The sequence below is a fragment of the Leuciscus leuciscus genome (assembly GCF_965113295.1).
Source record: "Leuciscus leuciscus genome assembly, chromosome: 25".
Classification (NCBI taxonomy): Eukaryota; Metazoa; Chordata; class Actinopteri; order Cypriniformes; family Leuciscidae; genus Leuciscus; species Leuciscus leuciscus.
The window spans coordinates 22,851,957-22,875,189 of record NC_138724.1 but is presented as its reverse complement, the minus strand read 5'-3'; the positions used below and the strand labels follow the sequence as shown (position 1 = coordinate 22,875,189).

The following is a 23,233-nucleotide window of genomic DNA, read 5'->3' as shown; positions in this document are numbered from 1 at the left end:
AGAGAGAGATACACAGAGAGAGATACAGAGAGAGAGAGAGAGAGAGAGAGAGAGAGAGAGAGAGAGAGAGAGAGAGAGAGAGAGAGAGAGAGAGAGAGAGAGAGAGAGAGAGAGAGAGAGAGAGAGAGAGAGAGAGAGAGAGAGAGAGAGAGAGAGTCAGAGGAAAAAAAGGTGAGAAATACAATTTCACCCTTGGTATGACCAAAATTGATCATGCCACAAACTACACATAGCCTACTGTACTTGGGTTGAAATTCACCTAATAATCCATGTGTAACCAGTCTTACTAATTCTGATCTGAACAGGATTTGAGCCAGAGTCTCCTGCGTGGGAGGCAGACGCTCTAAAAAGGATGCTAAAGACCTTAGCCTCTAATGTTAGAAGCTAGCATACCTCTTGAGATCAGGGGAGTGAGGTTTACACGCACAGCTCTTACTGGCCTATGACACATGCAGGGCAGAATTAGGCCAAAACCCTCTATTAATCCACATTGAGAAAAGAGCCATCAAGACTAAACAGACTAAACACGACAAACAATAATCAGCCTCAGGACCCTGACACCCTCATCCACAGAATACGGCCCAACCAAATGATTAATGTGCAAAAATAAAACTACCAAGCTAATTAGAATGAAACAACACAAAAACAATATACATTTTGTTGTACTATACAGATTAATGCACAAGCTCAATATGTACTTTGTGGAAAAAAAAGAGACTGCAAAGTACATCAATTCCTGCCTCAAAAATAGGGAAGAGTAGTCCAAACAGTGACACACACACACACACACACACACACACACACACACACACACACACACACACACACACACACACACACACACACACACACACACACACACACACACACACCTCAAAGTACATAGACTGTCCTACTAAATGCTTTACAGTGTATAACTTGTCATGCCAATAAAGCTCATTTGAATTGGAAATTTGAAAGGAGTCTCGATTCATTTAAGAGCCAAAGAAAGCACCACAGTCCTTGATAGACAGCAGACACGTGGTAGCAGTGAAACCAGAGAAGACTCTTGGGTCTTTTCTCCATCTTTCATCTCGGCTGCAGCACTGTGAGGAAGGAGAGGAAATAAGTGCGAAAATAAAGAGGGGAATTATTGGAACTACATAACTAAAAGAACGCACAAATTGGCATTACATGGTTTGGTATACGGAAAGTTTATCTAGTCTTATCTTAATTTAGGATATATAGACATAATTTAGACAGACAGACAGACAGACAGACAGACAGACAGACAGACAGACACACAGATAGATAGATAGATAGATAGATAGATAGATAGATAGATAGATAGATAGATAGATAGATAGATAGATAGATAGATAGATAGATAGATAGATAGATAGATAGATAGACAGTATATAGAAATGATCACAGTTGTAATATTTGGACTGTACAGACAGACAGACAGACAGACAGACAGACAGACAGACAGACAGACAGACAGACAGACAGACAGACAGACAGACAGACAGACAGACAGATAGATAGATAGATAGATAGATAGATAGATAGATAGATAGATAGATAGATAGATAGATAGATAGATAGATAGATAGATAGATAGATAGATAGATAGATAGATAGATAGATAGATAGATAGACAGACAGACAGACAGACAGACAGACAGACAGACAGACAGACAGACAGTATATAGAAATGATCACAGTTGTAATATTTGGACTGTACACACAGACAGACAGAAAGACAGACAGACAGACAGACAGACAGAATATAGAAATGATCACAGTTGTAATATTTGGACTGTACACACACAGACAGACAGACAGACAGACAGACAGACAGTATATAGAAATGATCACAGTTGTAATATTTGGACTGTACACAAGAGGTCACCCACACTCATTTTATAACTTGTTATTTGGCATTGAATTTGAAACATAGAACAAAAATATCATTGCCGTTCAGCAACATGGCTTCTTTGACCGTCATCGGTTATAAATATTAAATTAATCAAATACATAAATAAAAAACCTTTAAATAACATTGGACCCTAAACACTACAGTCAGGACTTTAACTATACCAATGTAATATGAATACACCACAATATTAGTATCCGTGCACGGTGACCTACTTTAAGACAGATAAATGAGTTTGACCAAATATTCTCTTGAAGCTCTTTTGAATGAGTCCACAGTGAAGCACGCGCCAGGCCGGGCTCGGGTTTGTAGAGACACCTCATAGCTCCCACTAACTGTTGGTCCCGCCCTATGAGGCGTGCGGACTAGAAGAATAGAAGTTGCAACAGTGTAACAAGTGATTTGTGTCTCTACATTCTGAGACTTTTTACATTCGTCAAATTCACAGCGTAGAATAAAAGTTGCACCGTTGGAACAAGCGGTTTGTTGCGAAACATTTTAGAACGTTTTTTTGTAGGCTACTCCAGTCAAACGCTGAAGCACAACATTGTAATAAGGTAGTTTGTCTCGCAGCGTTCATTGCACAACTAGTGGAATAGAAGGACATCTCGGTGTGTTTGCGGTAACTAGCCAAAGACTCGTGGAAGACGATGTTGGATGGTGTTTTGTGAGCGTTTAAAGGGAATGAGAGTGAACGAGGGAAGCACGCTTTGAGCACTGCAGCGTTCGAGGTAAGATAGCCTCGGTTTTTCTACCAGGACTGCTGTAAAGTCATTGTGTAGTGTGATGTTACCTGGTTTTTGAGAGTAAATTATGTTTTATTTTACTCATATTAACTTATTATCTGCAACAAGATGTTAACCCCTGCTGGTAGGTCCATCTTATAACTGTGTTGAACATGGGAGCTGGTCTATAACTGGACCACGCTTGTCATATTTAAATAAACATACTTTTCTGATTAAGACGATGTTTTTTATTTCGAAAAACGTGTAGAATCAAATTTTTTCAGTATTTTTGTATTTGTAGTATAATTTCTAATAAACGAAGATGCTTTGACTTGTCGCTATATTGATTTTGTTAACGTAGGCTACTTTACATTTAAAGCAAATTTGGTATAGTTCTGTATTATTTGTATTTCTATTTTATTGGTTTATCTTGTGTGAATGGTCACAGTATTTCGTCACGATATCCATTCTATATAATATTTTATATGAATCAATCATAGTATTGTTCTCCATGTAAATGCAGTCATTATCTGCTCTACCAGCAACCAAAATGATCTTGACTAACTTAAGATGGTATGTCCAGCTGGTAGCTGGTGGTTTTGGACCAACTAGAAAACTATCATGTTCCAAAACACGACTATCAGCTTTCCAGAAGGGACTTTTATTTATTTTATTGCAATGACTTTATTATTATTGGTTTAAATTTATATAGGTTTTTTAATATTTTATTGCAATAATTTGTGAACTTTTGTTTAGAGTTCAAAGTCTACTTTTCACTTTGGTCATTTACTTTATTTGGTCTCAGTTCTGATCTTGAAAGAAAGATGATTTTATAATTAGACTAAACACACAAGTTAAACAAAACCATTGAACTCTTGGCTGACAGGTGTCTTTTGGAATAGTGATCTGAACTCACCTGAGCAATATGACATATTTATATCAATAGACCGGATAGACCAGTCCAGTTCTGTAGACCAGCACTCCGTGCTGCTATTCTAATCTTTCTGCAGTCTGATATAAATGGTGTTAACATTTAACCCGAGTCTTTCATCTTCAAAGGAGTCATACTCAAAGCATGCAAGATATTTGTGAAGATATTTGCATGCACAGTCATCTGTATGTAAATTGATCTCATCAGATGATGGCACTTGACTGTCATTAGTTGTTAATGTATTATCTTCCTGAGTTTAAGGAAACAGTAGCCTGAAATGACTTAATCAAGGACAAAGGCAGAGTAGTAAACACTGTTAGTAACCATAAGATTGTCCATTGAAATATATATATTTTAATACATTTATAAATATAAATGTATACATATTTGTGTGTTCCTGAGACTCCACAGTCCTCAGATTGTTGTTCTTATGTCTAGAAGCTTTGGAATTCCCAGGGTGTGTTTTGTATTGGTTTGTCTGTTATTCCTGGCCTTCCTCTATTATTCATTTAAAGCAGTGGTTCTCAACTGGTTTTACTTCAGATCTTGTAAGTACCAACATAGATTATTGCTCAAAAGTTAACAAAAAACATTTGACATTTTTAATATTAATGTGAAATACATAACAATGATTTTTGCTATTCTAACTGTACATTATAGTTGCAGATTATTATTTGCATTATTTGTTTTCCCTTGCTGTCCGTTCCTCACCAGCTGAGAACAACTGATTTACATTTTTCAGTATGTTGCACTTTTGCTCCTTTTGGAATTGCTTGTGGAAATCTTGTTGCTTCTGGCCAGATCAAAAATCGAATAACCTTGCAGATTTTTTTAATTTCCTCAGTACTTTCAAAGTATTTGCCACCTTAACGAACCACACGTAAAAACTTAATGGCATTAAAAAAAGTGTTTTGTTCCTCCAAATTTCGAGCTTGTGCTTTATCAAGACATAGTTGTCAAACAGTGAAAGTGTCCGCAAATGATTATGGAGATGAATCCACTGCCAGAAGAAATCCAACAGGGTTCATCTGTATCCCATTACAGAGAAGGCAGTTTTAGCTTCTTTGGTAGAATTCCTGGGGGATTGATCATTTAGGAAAGATTGTGCCGCAGTAACATTCATAATCTAATCTATGTTGGTGGTCATCATTGACCAAAAAAGGCATGATGGTTCAAATTTGGTTCGTCTTTTTTTGTTGGTATGTGCTGGGTGGGTTTGTTTTAAAGTTAATTTCTATTCCCTTTCAGATTCTGCCTATTGAAAACTGAATATTTGAAGAGCCTCTTGCTCTGACTGTACTTTGCTCTACAGTCAGAAGGCCAGTCAGTATTGGATGTCCTATGAAATGACATACAATACCCACACTTAGATTGTATGTTGTTGCAGCAGCTTCTTATGCTATAGACTACCGTTCAAAAATGTGGGTTTGGTAAGATAAAAAAATAAAAACATTTTTTTGAAAGTAGTCTCTTATATATTTGTCTCTTTATTTGCTTATAATTGATCAGTACAGTACAGTAAAAACAGTAATATTGTGAAATATTATTACTATGAAAGGATTTCAGTCAATAATATCAAAATTAAAAACATCAAACATTGGCCCAAAGTGCTTTACAAGAAATTCAATAAAATAATAAAATAAATAAATAAAAACATAAAAATCAACTAGATGAATTGCATCTAACATAAACATTTGATATATATATTAATTAATTAATTATATATATATATATATATATATATATATATATATATATATATATATATATATATATATATTAATATATGCAATTAATTGATTTGACAGCACAGCACATCAAAACATTGCAAACAGTTGTGCTGCTTTAATTTTGTGGAAATTGTGATAGATTTTGTTTTTCAGAATCCTTTGAAAGACCAAAAGATCCACGTTGGATCAATTTAATATACCCTTGCTGAATAAAAGTATGAATTACTTGAAAATAAAATCTTACCCCAAATTTTGAATAGCAGTGTATCTATATTTTTTATAATAATTATGATTATGACCACCACAGAAAATAGTTTCAACCTGTCCTCTCTTTTTTATTTATTTTTTAAGTCACATACAATAGCAGGGCACTGGATCAGTTGGTACAACATTAAAATACATAGCCACAAAACTTAAACGTAATACATGTTGGCAGTGGCATGAGATTAGTGTAATAGAATCACACTAAATTAATATCCAATCTGTCAGGTCTATGACAACAGTGTGGTAAAGTTTAATTTGTATTAACTGAACCTAGAACACTCCTTTAAAGCAAGGCAAAAACCTTTTAAGCTATGATGAGGAAAAATAAAACAAATAAAGGGAAAACAAATAAAGGGAATAAGCTGGGTGTGTTCACAACTTCATACTTGGCAGGTTTGGTTCAATTAAACCCAATTGTGATCGGTTAGAATTTGAATAAGTGTGAACGCTGCCATCTGAACCCTGGTGCGCACTTAAAGTGGACTGAACCTCTGAAAAGATGGGTCTCCGTCCACTTTCAAACAAACTCTGGTGCGGTTCGACTGAAATATCAGCGCAACATGGACCAAAGACATGTAAACAAACCAAAAACAGGACATGATGTCACAAGATGCGACCCAAAAAAGGACAGACTGCTCAAGCATACCTGTTTTTTCTCGTCATAGTCACGATGTTGCCCATCACAGTTCGGTACAGGCATCAGAACCGCGACTCCTCGCAGCAGATCTGCATTTGTGTGTGTGACGGAGGGATTCCTGCTGCTGTTTTGACTCTTTTACACATTTTAGAAGCTCTTCACGAGTTGTCAGCTCCATCATATATACACATATTTTGCGAGCGCATTTAGCCCAGAACACAGCATTGTTTTGATCTTTGACAAGTTTCGAAGTTCCGTCATAAAAGCCGTTTTTTGTTTTTTATCTTTAGGTTCGGTGTTAAAAAAAAATGATAGTGTGAATGCAAAGCGAACCAGGACTAAATGTATCTTCTTTGTTTTTTTGGTCCAGACCAAAAGAACCAAGAGAACCGAACTACAAATGTGAACACAGTGCGGTTTCTCCACATTGTATTTGGAGAAGCAGGCGTAAGAGAGTTCCATTTGTCACCTTTTAGTAATCAGAGAGATCCATGGTGGTTACGCACAGATCCCAGGAAGGCTAATTCACTCAATGGGGGCTGTTGGTTTCAATGTTTTCCAGATGTGTGAAGGATTGTGCTGATGTGGAATCAATATATGAATAATGTAATAAAAGTCCAGACTTTCCCAATGTAGTCGACCTGCTTATCTTTTGGTTAATTCTCCGTTTTTTTGAGCGTTTCCATCAGTGAACGGAGATCATACAAGTCTCCCGGGCCTCCTGCTTTTTCATTAAAGTGGCCAGGCAGACAGAAACAGTGTTCTCTGATTCAGCACATACTTGAGGAAAGTCCAGCCTCTCAGACTCAACTGGTTTGGAGTAGCTTTCAAACAACAAGACAGTTCCAATGAACATCCGTTGCTTGCCCAGAAATGTCAGATATTTTGTTTGCTTGAGGAAAAGCTGCTTTTTACCGTTTCATCGCATGTACAGCATGTTGTTTTCGCTTCGAACAATGAAGAACAGCGTCAGCTAGATGAAGTTTGATTGATTGGTTTTAGCAGTCAGCTGAAGAGGTTTTAGTAGTTTGTTTATGGAGTGAAACACAAAATTTTTGGGAAGTGTTTTCTTCCTTGGCCCGATTCTTTTGGAGTGCTGTGGAAAAACCACATTAATTTTTCGGAGTGTTTTGCCTCCTGTTGGCCCCCAAATTTTGCAATGCATTTTTATGTGTTCAACAAAACAAAACAGTAATGAGTTTTAAAAGTAGCTTTAGAAAGACACTTGTGATGCAACTCTTACAGAAACGTTTTTGCCACAGTTCTCTGTGCTCAAGAAAATCTAAACAAGAGACTTGTTGTTATACTAACTACAGTAAAGGCATTATGTAATTTCTCAGCACAGAAGAACTAGTTGGTCTGTCAGCTATAGCCAAAGATTGAGGATTCCTGACATGTGCAGGAAGCGCACGGTGTTTCCTCTAAGACTGCATGTGTGTATGTGCTTTCAAAGACTATTAGTGAGGCTCTTCTCTTTGTTGCCGTACACCTGCCAAGTGACCTGGCTCTCCCCTTTCTGTATGACGTCATGTCTTTTATCTTTTATCTGCCCTGGGGTTATCAGTGCACGTTGAGTTTTGCAGAATTGGGTTACTTGCTAGCACCCGTCACACATATACACACAAATGTCATTGTTAAGTCAACTTGAACTCAATTTTACCTTATTTATTTTAGTAATGCGTGTTCCTAGTCTTTTTTGCATGATTCCTTAGTGCACATTATTCCAAAGAAAAATCTTGTTTTATTTGGCTGACGTCAACTTGGAAGGAAAATAGTTAACCAATAGCCAAGTAACTATTTAGTAATTGTCAATTCAAATTTATTTGTAGAGCGCTTTTCACAATAAACATTTTCAAAGCAGCTTTACAGAATATAAAGTCCCCCTGTAGTCAATAATTGTATTATTTTATTTAAAAAAAAAAATTGGTTTGAATGAGTGATCCAAGACATCAGTGTATCCAAACTAAAAACTTTTATCCCAGTTCTTCTGTGATAATATGAATATTTGTTACAGAAATAACAATAGGCCTTCTGTGTGGTTGATAAGACTATTTGTGAAGCTTTGTTTGCTTGTTTCATACTTTTACATGACAACAACTCTCTCTGGCTCAGCGACAGACAGCGCCAACGCATATTTGAATGTTCTGGTGTGATTTTGTAAAAGGTTTAATAGACATTTTTAAAAAACATGGGTATTTGAACGTGGATCTTTTAACGATTAATATTGTGCAGCTCTAAATGCAGTCCTTCAAAAACCTTGCCAAAAGTTAACTTACAGTAGTAATTTAATGCCAGTTAATGCAATACCGTTTAAAGTCAATTTAATGTAATTTAAGTTGAAGTGACTTAAACATCCAAGTTGATTGAACTTAAACATCTAAGGCAGCAACTTTTTTTTACGGTATGTCTTGAGCAATTTGATTGGCCCAGAAATGTGTCACAATATGGAATTGAAACTGGTTGCAAATGCTGTTTCTTTTTTCTGAAGTTCTGAAATCACCTCTAAAATTGAAACCTCTCAGCTATGCTCAATTCCCTATATTAGATGTTGTCAGCCAGCTATATATGCATTGGAACAATAGACCTTATGTGTCTACAGTGAAACTGGGACATCAGCTGTGCGGCTGGATGTGACCGTCGGTAACCTCTTGTGCAGGCTGGGCCTAGTGTTCCTCATGCAAACATACACCTCTTTATAAGAGCACACATCTGTAGTTTTAATGGTGATGTGGGTCTGGCCGGTTTCCTGTGAGGACTCTAGCACTTTTCAGCCTCTTTCTGCCATTCCTGCTACTTTATGGCTCATTTATACAGTTGGTTACGGTGACTGGAGAGATTATCACGAATTGAAATGGCAACGTCTAATGGGAACATTGATGGCTATCATGATGGTGATACGCAAATCCACGCCTTAGGTTTTCCTTTTTTTACTATCAATTTTTTTCAATATTTGCTGTGGATTGTTTAATAGCACAGAAGGCATTTTAGCTGCTTATTCATGTAGCATCCAGCATCAAGGTTAAGATTTCTGAATAAGAAATGAGATTGTAAACAAATGTCAGTCTTTATAGTTTTTTTTTATTGCCTTTTTTGTCTTTGAAGCAAGCGTTGAGTGAGTGGCCATTTGTTGCTGTTTTTCTTTGTTTTATTGTCATCAGTCAAAATGTCCATGTTTGAGTCTGAAGTATTTTAATGAAGAAAAGATTGAACATTTTTATCATTTTTTTTCATCCGCTGGCTTAATCTCTCCAAGATTTTCAACATTGTCCTCAGCTCAGTGGAATGTACTCAGCACCAAGCGCTTGGAGAATTCTTACTGTAAAATGACTATATTTAGTCTTTGGGTGTGGGTTTCGTTCTGAGAAGATTTTATCTTCTTTATCTTACAGAATATGTGTTGAAAATTGCCTTTAATGAGGCTTGTTTTATGGTCCCCTTGACTCACAATGCAGCAATGGAGGTCACTTCCTTCTGGGAAGCCTAAATATGCATGTCCTTTGATTAGTCTGCTTTGCTGTACATTTATCAAACTAGAATTTAGGATTCTGGGCTGTATTTGCACAATAAAAGGGTTATACTCTATTGTGAAAACACTTTAACATTTACAAAATCATTTTTCTGATTTACTTCCCTAAAATGTACTATCAGAAATTGTGCAAATGTCACTTTTTATTTCCATTTTACTGTAATATTGGTTTTGACATCACTTCGAATGTTGGCCTTTTTTGATCTGGGCTTCATTTTCCAAAAGCATTGTAATCCTAAATGGATTTGTAGAAACCAATTTGGCACCAAGCTTGGATGCTTTGTGAAATAGTCGAAGGCCCTGGTCATTTTATGCAGGTGTATGACAACAGGTTTCACTAAAATGTGTTTATATGTGAAAGTGCACTTGTACATTACAATGCAGATTATGTTTGGAAATGTGCCTCCACAATAACCAAAAGGCAAATATTGACATTGGTGGACTTTGCTTAGCTTATTACAGCATAAATATTACCCGGATGTCACCAAAGTTCATATGACCCATGATCCCTGAATTAAAATGCTTTAACTTGAGTCGGTTGGTTTTGCAGGACCCTGGATGTGTGAATCCATTTGAGTGTTTTTAGGTCAGAAAACACTTGCATGATAAGCAGTGTGGGAGACCAATGAATAGATAATTGAATCAATGCTTCAGTCAGGTTAGATTGATAAAGCAGACCTCTTCACTTTGTCTTCCTTTGGGTATGGCACGGAAGCGGAAGGCACGGCGTAGTTTTGCGTTTTAACAGCCTGTCCGGAATCTTCTGTGGGTCACATCCCCCTCGTGAAATCATCCTGTCAGAGGTTTGTCAAATGAAGCTCTCTGTGGCCTTGAACCGAGTCTGTCTGGTTACAGCAAGATGAAGAATCAGTGTCTGCTGCTAATAAATAATCTTCCAACATACCATTAAGCTCGAAATTTCCACCAGCACACAGTCGGGATAGTTTCCCCTGTTTTTATATTCCTTATATTTTCAATATGTCAGTTTTTCTTGTAACATTTAAGGTATAGTTAAAAAAAACAAAGACAAATCTGGTCAGTGTAATGCATTGGCGTAACAGCATTCAAAACCACCATCAAATAATCATACAAATTATTTTCTATATTTCAATATTACTTTTTGGACATGTTTATTCCTCTGATTTGTGAATTCATTTTTTTTTTTACTTGAATATGTTCAATCAATCGGTTCTTTAATTGGACTGATTCTTTTCTCATGTTCACTGTCTCAGTCTGGTTGCAGCGTTTAACATCTTAGTGGAGGGGAAGATTAGAACTGAATAATGACTGAATTTTTGGTGTTTTTCGCAGTTAAGAAGACTTGAAATATAGCTTACAACTCAAATAGACCGCTTTTATGATACTTTTACATCCTTTTTTGAAGCTTAAAAGCTTTAGTCAACATTGAATGTAATTGAAAAGGTCAAGATATTCCTTTAAGATCCCATCTTGCTATTTCGGCAGATGTCACATTTGCTTTCCCTCGGGATCTTGACAGCATACCCGTCTATCTAGGGAACCTTCTCGTCTTAATGTAGACACCAGTGAGAAACTAGCAGGAAGCAGTGGAATGCTCTCTTTAAAAGCCACGAACACCAGACAAGAATGCTGTGGTATAATTCGATATAATTGTTTGCAGCTCTGTCCTTAAAAGTTGCCAGATTGTGTACAAACATGCAACAACTCCAACTCCTCCACTGGGCACGTGCCATCAAGAGTTGCGGAACTTTTTAAACTCACGCAACTGAGTGTTTTTGTCTGCCTGCATTTTAGTCAATTAAATTATGGTACAATCTGAAGTTCATTATGATAAATGGTTGTTAAATTAAGACTGTAAGTACAGTGTGTTCTGTTTTTGCATGTTGAGGCTTGCGTATTATTGAAGTTCATTGACCTTGCGAGTTTTGGGTGGTGCTGGTTTGGCGTTATTGTGCACTCAGAGAAGGCCTGTTTACTAACAATGGCGTACTAAGCCCTATCTCTAAACGCTCACCTCGTGGATTTGGTCAAAACCATTGTTGGCTTTTAATTGGCTGATAGTTGCTACACAAAGGCCCTTTCTCCATTACACAAGGGCCCCACCTTTCAGTTTCAACTCACCATGGTACATCTGATTTTTTTTAGTTGTTTACTTCCTCGTTATCTATCTCAGTTGATCATGTTAACGAAAGTTATAGAGAGTTAAGTATAGCAGTGATGGCATTTGTATCATAAGTTACTTGAGTCCATGGTAAAGGTATTCCTTTTAAAGTTTTCCTCTTTGTCACAGTCGGTGGCTGCTAAGTGAATCTCGTGCTGGAATCGAGGATGTTGAAAAGTCGGTTGCTAGCTGAGATGGTTGAATGTGTTCAGACAGAAAGAGATTTTCAGGCCCGCTATATATCAAGCTAATGAGAGCTGCCCTTGGAGAGGTGGAAGCATGCCCTTACTTTGAGCTTTGGCTTTCACTGTTCAAAGATGGATGATGGTTAAACAGTCACCCAGTCTAACCTCTACAGGGAATGGAAAAGTTCGACTTCTGCTTCAAGCTGCAGGAGGGACCGTCATTTGGGTTATACTAACAGCTCGGACGTTTGTCTGCTGCTTCCTTGAATAACTGATTGATTACTTTATATTTTTTATTTGGATGTCAAGAGTTTACAGGATATACGTATTTTTTGCTCCCAGTTTTTATTACGTTTTAATATTTGTGCCACAAAAATCTGGCTGAGTTCTGAAATTTCAGCCAGTTTTTTGTTGTTGTTGTTCTTTTAAGCCAGATTTAGGCAATGGAGTCTTCAGCAGTCCTTTGTTGTGTCTATATTTCTTGCTTTTTCAAAATGTGTAGTAATAATTGAGATCCAGAACTGTTTGTTTTAATATGATTCATGAATATTTGTTATATATTATTATTATTATTATTTACACATTGTTTTGCGTTCTAAATAGTCGCAAGTGTATTCCTATCTAAAAATTAGATTAAAGTTCTATGTATTTAACACATGGATAAATGGCTTCTATTTAGAAATGAAGTAAGTTGCTTTAGCTGTTAAAGCTACACTGTGTGATATTTCCCCCCATCTAGCGGTGAAATTGTGTATGACTACCCAGTGAATATTAGTTTCTGTTCCTTTCAATTTCGAGGATGTTTTAACTCCTACGGTGGCCGTATTATTCCAAGATTAACATGGCTTCCAGTTCGACTTCGTCCAATTGCGCCTTTAAAACTATCACCTGTGATCCGTCGCAGCACAGATTTACAACAATACTTTTTCACCATTGACGTGAGGAAAAGTAACGCAAGTTATACTAGAAGTCATTCTGGCGTTATGCACAACCATGCTATGGTTAGACAAGCAACTATAAAACTTAGAATTTACACAAATAGGCTGGATTACCTGTCGAGAAGAAAGCAGGCAACTTCGGCGTCCATTTTAAAATCTTTGCTCCTCATGAGCTCTTTCCATCTGGGAAAAGTTACTCCAATATTGACTTTGGTCTTGCTGATTTGCCTGTTGCGTTGACGTTTTAATTCTCTCTTTCGCTTCCTTGGCGACTCTGCTACATGTCCTCGAAAATAGGCGTGATCCTCCATCAGCAATCTTTCAAATCTGCCGGCAGTCGCGAGTAATCTCCCCCTCGCATTCGTCACGGTGTCACTGAGTGTAAAGCGTGAAAGGCGAAGCTTGAATTTACAGGTATGTCCCTCTTTGGCTAATGTAGTTTCAAGATGGAGGGTCAACATGGCATTCGAACCCCTCACCCGTATGTACTTTCAATGGCAGATTATAAACTTACGAGAATACTTTATTACTTGAAAGAAGTAAATATACATTAATGAGCACATATATTTTTGAAAGAACTAAGTGTTTTTTGCTAAGAATCAACTAAAAAAATTACACAGTGTAGCTTTAACACTGTTGTTTTTTGTTGAATGCGCAGTGATGTAATGGCATTGTTTGCTGCTATTCTTTAAAGACCCTCCAAATGGTGGCATTTTTTGGTTAACTCCATAATAAAGTTAACAATATTTATTCTTTTTTTGCAGTATTCTTGCATTGCATATTGCAATCACACCATAACGTGTTGTAAACTACCTAAAATTGGAGTCCTGCAGCAGCCCTTTGCAAAAGGTTCACCATCTCGACATGACCACAGTCCTCCAGTTGTCTGTTCACCATTTTGACTGCCTGATCTCCATCTCGTCTCTTTGGAGTGGCTTTGTGTTTAGTGGGAGGCCAGTCGCTCTTGCACTGACCCGTGCAGGGGGGCCGTAAAACAATCTACCGGTTAAACTTCAAACTCCATGAAATTCTTCTCCCCCTTGATTCTGTCCACACACACATGCACACAAGCCAAAGCCGATGATCTTTTGTTTGAACTAAACCTGAGAGGCTGTGCATAACCTCTGACAGAATCTTAAATGTGTTGTCATTTTCAAATGCTCCCATTTTGTATTCATTCTGCTCTTATCTCTCGGTGTCAGCTGTTGTGTTTGTTAGAAATCTTTGCTGGAAGCCATAATATTTTTCCTTTGGATTGGCCAGTGTTTCACTAATTCTTGGGAACGTCTCGTTCTCTGGTTACACAGAAGTGTGGTGTTAGCTTGCGGCCTGTCTCACTCTCACTGATATGCCTGAGCTGGTTTTGTTTGTTCGTTGGCATGGAGACTTTGGCTGTGCGAAAAACTGTCTACTGTGATTGTGGAATGTGCAACTTTATAATTTGAATTATAAAACTGTTATATAATATTGCTTAATATTTGTCTAAAGGTTCATTACAAAAAGTGAATTAAAAAAAAAAAAATTTAGAAATCCCCAAAATCATAGTGCGTTAGGGCTAGTGAGTGACACCCAATTTTAATTTAAACATGTTTTAGTTTAATTTTTGATTTTGCCCATCGAATATTATAATTAATTATAACACAAAAATGTAAGTGTAGAGCTCTGAACATGTTGTCTCTATATTAATAGAATTTGTTAATTTGTTGATAGAACAACTAGCAATTGAAATTGAAACGGGGCATTTCAGTGTTTTTTTACGAAGTCATGTCCGGTTTCTAGTACTGTAAATCCATCTATTTAAAGACACTATGTAAGATTTTTGGATTAAAATGTCCAAAAACCACTAGAACAATGTTATGTATTTTGTTGACTTGTGTACAGTATCCCAAATGTTTCCAACAATGTTTAATTTGAGAGAAATCCTCAATTTTAACCAGTGTAATGGTCCATTTTATTGCTTCGCCTGTCAAAGACGTTACTGCGAATGAAATGTTTGTACCATGCTTCAGAGACAACACTATTTTGTCAAGTGGCTAACATAGCATAATCAGAAAGAGCTTCATTTGTAGTAACAATAATAGTTTTTTTTTCCACCATACAAGATATTTTCAAATTAATTGTATGCCATTTAGCAGCACAAGTCATCCAGCTTTTATTAATATGATATTCTAATAACAGTCTAACTTACTGCAATGTATAAGTAATGTTATAAATTAACTTTCAACAAGTTTTTATGTGTGATTGTTTTGACCGAGCGCTGCGTTATCCCACAATTTTAATTCGTCAGTAGTATACTAATTAAGTAGTAATTCAGCACTTGTAGCAATTTCATTTGAATGAAATAAAATAATGTGAATTTAAGTGATAAAATGTAACTGTAACAAAGTTCAAGGGAAGCTGGAGGCGGGAACCAACAAACGTTAAACAACTTTAACCGTAAAATAAATATAAACAACAAAACAAAAGGAGTGGTAACGGCCAACTGCGGCATAATAAAAGCTCCAGAGCTCCTCCGTGGGATTCGAGACCAGTGTGTCACACCGTTGTCACTCATTAGCATTCGCTCCACCGACCTCATTCCGCTCCCGCGGCTCTCGGCCCCGCCCTGCTTCATACCACGTTATATAATAATAAAACTTTTAATACATTAGCTCATCCATTTCTGCTCGAGTTCTGTTGGATTGCTGTGGAATCCACTGACTGTGGAAGTGAAGACGACAACTCCCATTATCCCACGCTCATTCACGGCATCAAGCTACTGCTTTATCGTTTTGAATAAGCAACCTCTAGCTGCAAAACTTGCATACTGTTCCTTTAAATCCTTATTTTTGTGCTTGTTTGATAATACTGACCACCATGAGCTTGGTAAACAGCAACATCAAACCCTGCAGCAATCGCTTTCTTGGCACAATGTCTGCCTATCTGTGCTCTGTGTTGCGGTGTGTGCTCTGCAAAGACTAAATATCCTCTTAAATAGGGGTTAGAGTTACTTTAGCCTCACCACCACAAGTATTTGTAATGGTAGATACAAGGCTTCCCTATGGCAACGCATTAGTGCCATGAGACTTTATTATAAATAAAGAGTCTCTTTGCTTTTTTCATGATGCCTCTGGAGTGAAGATCTTATTGGAAAAGGTTACATAAGTCAGATGGTTATTTCTTCTTTTATGTCATATTCTGTGGGTTGTACCTTTCTCTCCGAATGGAGAAAAGCTTGACTTGTTTGCACTACAAAGCCCATCCAAATTTCCCAAGGGGACGTTCCACAAGGAGAGCAACACATGCTACATCCTGTTCATGTCACGGGGGAAAGAGGGCCCTCTCAACCCCTCAACACGCATGCAGTACATCTCTGGCAACTACCACAGCCTTGAGACTGACGTCCCTGCCATTTCGGCTGGCTCCCGCAAATTAACGCAAGGCCCTGTAGTGCGGATTGTTCATGCATTCCTCCGGCATGACTCTGGCATGCACATTTAAACTGCTACTTCTCTGTGCCTGTTGTAGCCATTCAAATGAAAACCCTTGGATATGTTCGGAATGAAGCACTTGGCTTACTTTATACAGACTATTATATATTGAATGCAGGCCGCTCCTTTTTTTTTAATGCCATGTGAAATTGTATGCCATCAAATAAAATGGTTGTATGTTAAGTTTTTATAACTTTTGTAGATCAGATAAAAAAATTTATCACACCAGAAATAAAAGGTTGACCGCATTGCATTGAGAAATGGTGTACTCTTCTATGTGTGCACTGTTATATGCTACATATTTTGGAAAAATGTAGTTACTGTAAGTTGTTGTTTTTTTTCATGAAAATTAGCCAAAACCAGGACTGTGCAGCATACTTGCCAATAGCAGGGGTGTTCAGTCCTGCTCTTGAAGGACCTTCTCTTGAAGGACCTTCTAGTGAAGTTTAGCTCCAACATTAATTAAACACACACCGTAACCAGCTAATCAAGGCCTTCAGGATTACTAGAAACTTCTGTGCAGGGAGGTGGTCCTCCACGAGCAGGAATGGACATCCCTGCTGTATAGTACTGCAGAAATGGTATTGTAGGATGCTGTTCTGAACATATACATTAAGCTGCAGTGGCTCCTGCAGTTCCTATGAGAAAACATTGAAGGCAACAGAAATAACCCAATATTTGTCCTACGTTTCACACTTTAGGCGTTGACATTAACCCAGAGGTGATAAATGAAACGGTGGCTAAATCGCCTTATCCCATAATCCTATTGAAACCTCTCACTTGCTTCCAGACACCGTCTGTGCTAATCAAAGCACAGGTAGACCAGGAAGAACCTTTTGTTGTATCTGTCTGTATGCCATTTCCTTGTAGTTTTGTTTGACTGAATCATTCAGGAAGTGAATGTGTTCAAGCAGGATTGATTTCCTCTGCCAGTCTTGATAATATTTAATTAAGAATTCAGGAATTATAGCAAAGGGATGAAAAACACTGCTTGACATTCCATAGCAAATGTGTAAACCTATTATTTTCAGTAATATTGATTGAATTCTGCTGCTGAATAGTGTGTTTTATTTGGACGTTTGGAAGCCCATTGCTCGGAGGTGAAGGGGACACAGGATTCTGAGAGGCCAGGCAGTGTTGATTCAGACTAAACAAACAGGTGTCTGCTCCTGGCTGCCGGGTGAGGCCAACTTGGCTCCAGCTGGGGCTTGACAGAGGAAGTTTCTCATGCCCCTTAGAGCATACAAGGATAAACCAGAGTTGAAGAGCTGATATGCAAGTTTATGTTTGTTGATATGAAATGTTGAGTGTAAGAGAGTGTTAAACTGAGTATTAAACTATGTGTGGCAGTGTACAATTTTTTTTTTTATGTCTTGTTGGTGTGCCAAGAGTAGGCCTACTAGGGATGTTAACCGATGACCGTTTGACCGATGGTTGACCGTATCAACGTTAACCGATCAAAGTTGTCGTTAGTCGGTAAAAAAAAAAAAAAAAGTGATCTCTAAATTAGGCTATTATAGACAGTAGACTAAACGCTACTACAGTTAGCCATCTCATTCCAAGATCTTTTTATGTTAAGTGAACAAATCCCTCCAGTGTTTCCCACACAGACTCATTCGTGGCGGTGCGCCACAGAATCAACACCGGCCGCCACATATTGCGTTTCGTTATAAAAAATTTTTTTACGCAATTTAAAACACGCAGCGTGTTCATTCAGCTGCATTTCCTTTCCCTGCTCTCCCTCCTTCTCTCTGTCACTCACGCGTCTCTCTCACAAGCAATTTTGTGTCTCGCCAAAGCCTTATTTGATCGGTGAGTGATGTACATGACGTATATTACTGAGTGATGTATATTACTGAAAGAACGAGCAGAGAGAGATGCCCGGTCGCGCGCGCGCATTCTCACCGTCTTCAAACTGTCTTACTCTCACTCTCGCTCCCTCGCGCATATTAATTAAAATCAATTGAGAATTGACACGATGGTAAAAGATCGGAAGACCGAAGTTTCATGTGGAGCATTCGGGTATTTTTTTTCTGAATTAGGCTACTGCTGGGTGTTGTTAAAAAAAAAAAAAAAAAAAAACTTTTTTACGTTGCCTTATCTTCTCTGAAAAGCGTTCCGCACATTCAGCTGACATAAAAAACACTTTCAATAAACAAAACAAAACCTATCCAATGATGAAATGTTTTCTGTGTTGACAAATCTTGTGCGATGTCCTAACTGCCGGGATAATCACACGCGTTGTAGCCTACAAGTCCGCTAATGACACGTCCAATTCGCGAACTAATGACTCCTTTGAACCGATTCAACCAAAATCTTTTAGTTTAGACTGTTTGCGGTATATGCAGTTGTGTTGTCGAGGTCAAAACTCTAAATAAACTGTGAATCAAATAAACTTAGCCTACTATAAATAATGTTATGTCATTTTTTTTACTCTTACACTGAATGTTTGGATTTTGTGTGAATCATTTTTGATTAATATTTAATATAATAAAGTTCTGTGTAACAGATTATTAACGCAGATTATTAACGGAGATTATTATTTGTCCTCCGATTACATACAAGCTCCTCGGCGCCGCGTTTGCGGGACTCATGTTTCGCGCTGTAGGGGATTTTTAAAAAGTGACGTGAGTGTCAGTGTGTGTGTGAGCGGGAGGCAGAGAGATGCGACAGAGTTGCGAAATTGCAGGCGCGGCTCGAAATGGCTGTTATTTCAAATAGCGCATCATATTTTAAACTAATCGGTTAACCGGTTTCAACCGGCTAATGAGGCTCGGTGGTCGGTCAAGAATTTTTTTAGTTTTCGCCATCCCTAAGGCCTACATTTGTTAAAAATTTAAGACATGCTGTCTTGGCACCATATTTTTTCGTATGCTTTACACTAGTTGTCTTTTCGGAATGAATGCGTGTGGTGTTGTCAAATTCAACATGTTATTGTTGCCCTAGGTTTGTTTGATCAGGCTCTTTTTTACAATCACATCGACCTGTTCTCATCGCCCACCATGGCTCTACTCTGTTGCAGTCAAAGCAGTGACTCAGAACATTGCCCCTTTCTTGGTTTGAACTCGATGACCTTTGGGATGTTTCCTCCATGTCATTCTTAAACGACAAAACCACATTTTCACCACTGCTCTTAAAACGAATGCCGACCATGATTCCAGGCTAGAACGACCCTTCACCCTCAACATTCTCACTCAAATGTACATCATTTGTGCACCAAAATTTCTACTCAACTGTAGATGAGCATGCCTTTACTGTGCACATTGCAGTTCCTCTTCTCCTTTTTGATCACTCTAATCCAAAAATACAAGATGTAATTATAATGTTTACTTAATATAGCTGGCGTAACTAGAGATGTTTGTTTTTGGCATTGTGAGATATATAAGCTGGTACCACATAGTTTAGGAGCCATTGTGTGTAGGCAAGGTCTTGGGTCTAAGAGACTGGGTCTGCAAGGTCTCAAGACAAGCAGAATATCCCCTAAGATCACTGGTTCTGGATTGGTCTAACGGTTGTCTCATGCTCTGGACCAGAGTGGGGATCAAGACCAGAACCTCCAAGACCCAGACCGAGAGCAGCACCAGACCAGATCCAGATGAGTACCAGACCCCACAAGACCAAGACTAGACATCTTAAGACTCTGTGTAAACCTTTTACGTTAAGACCCCTTAGAAATATTTGTTAGGGTTATCTTAATCTAAAAACTTTCTCTTGGGTCTATAATTGTAATTTGACAGTCTAAACCTCAATATCTAAACTCAGAGCTACAAGTCCAAGAACCAGACTGTCATTTTAATGAATTTCTGTAGAGAAAGAAATACTTTATTTTTGCATCATTTATTTGGGATATTGTGGAACTTTGCACAGTGGGAAATATTGCAGTCATTTGATTGCAGTCTTGTCAAGATCCTATACCAAGAATCAGCCCCATACCAAGGCCATGTTTATGTGGTCTTAAGTCTCAGGACCACAAGCTCAATATTTCCTCGCCATTCTGGATGCATTGAGCTGGTGTCATGTCTGGATCCCAGTCTTCCTCTCTGTCTTTATGGTTTCCTGTCTTCTATCTACTATGGTGATTAATAGTAGGTGGCATTTTCTCTTGGATTATGGTACAGATTTTCCTCAGAACCGATTGGGCTAAAATTGTTCTATGTGGTTCCAAATAAATATGAGTTGGTGTCTACTTGTTAATTTGTCCCTACTTTGTATATATTGTTGAAAGATAGTTGTGGTGTAAGGTAAGAGAACATCTGAGATGATCTGTTTACGTGTTTATTTTGTAAGTGTAGTATTTAGCCTTGTGTGCAATTGTGCTAGATGTAGTGAGTGGGCCTAGCTCGACAGAATGAAATCAGTGGTTATAATTAGAACCAGCTGATTATCACTGTACCCTATCCTGTTGAGCTTCAACAGTAGCCCTTTTATTCAGCTAAAAGAACAAGGGAACTCGCCTAAAGAAAGAGGCTGTGACCCCTTTCATAATGTCCAGCCCTGTCCCCACCCTGCCGCCTACCCCTGACTTGCTGTCAATATGTTGTCCTTGTTTTAGTCTACTTCCTGTCTGTTGCTGACTGTCTCACATGTGTAGGATTGTGGGGCTTTTGTGGGGGTTCTCAAAAAGTCCAAATGTGATGCTTGAATTTCAGTGGTGCCAGAATGCAGGCCAAAGCACACAAACTACGGCCCTCACTCTAGCCTCTAGACATTAATCTGTTGAGGGTAACCACTGACTTGCTGACTCTGCAGTGTTCTGGCTCAGTAGGTCCATCCAGGAGGCCTCATATCAAAGTTAGTTTCGGGTTTTGTTCATGCACGACCACGTCAATCTTTGCAACAGCATGCCCCCTCCATGACTGCCATGTTCTCTGATGTGTCTGGTTGACCCTATAGCCAGTTTCTCAGCATCCACAGTGGCCACCGTCTGGCTTAGGATGGGCCCTCACCCCTCTCTCTCTACTGCAGATTTAGCTGATTAGTTGAGATTTGGAAGTGGATCAGCTGGCTAAATAGTTGGAGTTAGATTTGGGGCAGGGGTACTTGGTGAATCAGCATGAGTGGAAAAAACAGCAGGTGGGATGTCTGATCTCTTCCTGCAGACGAGGGAGGGGAGAAGTATTCTGGGAATTTCGCCTGCACAGGAGCTGTAGAGGGGTTCAAGTAAAGAAGCCTGCAGGTATTAGCAGAATAAGAGAGATTAGTCAGTTGTCCAGTTTATAACACCTAAGCTCTGTTCCAAAACCTAGTAAGCTGCCTAACTGTCTACTGGCTGCATACTGTTAACGTTCACTTGTGTGTAGCACTTACGTGCTCTTCCCATAAACGCAGAAGACACTTGCCTAATACTCAGTTGATACCAGAGGTGTTATCGTATTGCTAAGATAATGGCTATTCTCCAAGCACAAAAACAGAACACACAAATATTGGGTGGGATTTCAATCAATTCTGAAGTATGTGGCTAAGAAAGTGCTGGCAGTATACCGGTTTATCCAGTATGTATTTATATACTGTTATCACTTTATAACAGTATGGGTCATACAAGTTTGTCCCATGCTTTTTTGCTTAAAGGTGAAGACCCAACTTTATGCATGTTTTGTAAGATTCCCCTATCTGTTAAACATATTTTATTAGATTGTCCTGGACTTAATATAAGTAGAATGTTCTTTTATGAAATTACCTCACTTGAGGACTTATTTAGTAAGATTATGCCTGAAAAGGTTTGATATATTTTATCATATGTTAATTAAAAAAATCTTGTATAATATGACTTGCTGTTTTTGTTTTTGAGTTTTTTATTGTATTTATATGATATTTGTATTTTTGTAATTGAATTCTTGCCATGAAAATAGCCTTGAATGCTGACATGGCACTAAATAAAACAATCTGAATCACTTTATAACACAATAATAAACCCACTCAACCAATTCTCTTTAACATGAGACCTTTGATTTCCATGATGCAGTAAACGGATGGAATCACAGAATCACAAATGGAACCTTGGCTACTGTATAAAGTGGAATGTCGTGGTATTTGGCCTTTTTTAGATGAATAAGTCTAGTGCTGATAAAGTGGTGTTGTACAATGAATCAAATTGCGATGTAGACTAGTGTCTGACTGCTATTTAAATCTGAAGTCTGCATGTTCTGCGAAAAAATGTCTGTAAAAGAGTACCGCATTTTCGTTTACTACACACACGCGCTGAAGCACGCTTGACATTAGTGGTGTTTTCAGTGTCTGCCGTCGCACTATATGAGGACACGAAAACATGAACTTCATCTGCAGAGCTGCTCTGAGAGTTAACTTCATGAGCATTTCACCATGTCATTTAATAAAACTATTGTCAAATCATATACACACAGAAACTCAAAGCTCTTAAAGACAACCTGTCAAAATAAAAGTTCTGTGTAACTTCAAGAAATATAACAGAAATATATTACAAGAAATAAAAACAATAACAATAATAATATAATAATAATAATAATAATAATAATAATAATTTCCGTGTTATTAAAACTCAAAGATCTTCATTACAACACGCCATAATAAAAGTTTTGTCTAACTTGAAATAATTATAAACAAAAATTATACTAATGCACAGTAGAATGTGCTTCTTAAAACAACAATAAAACAATTTATTAAAACATTATTCTAAAGAATATTACACAAGTTTTCGTACATGTTTTAATTTAAACTTTAAACTTGCCAAAACAATTATAAAAGGGATTTATTAGATTTTCATTAGATTTTTGAAAGTAAGTTGTTATATTCT

General features: G+C 37.8%; 1 protein-coding gene across 5 annotated transcripts in view; it reads left to right on the top strand.

Annotated features, from left to right (window-relative positions):
- The first annotated feature begins 2,270 nt into the window (after positions 1 to 2,270).
- The window catches only part of akap13 (A-kinase anchoring protein 13), a 95,075-nt gene continuing 74,112 nt past the window's right edge, over positions 2,271 to 23,233 (top strand). For all 5 annotated transcript variants that reach the window (XM_082160182.1, XM_082160179.1, XM_082160181.1 and 2 more), the window contains exon 1: positions 2,271 to 2,649. The gene's annotated coding sequence lies outside the window, so the exon portion shown is untranslated. The remainder of the gene's footprint in view (positions 2,650 to 23,233) is intronic.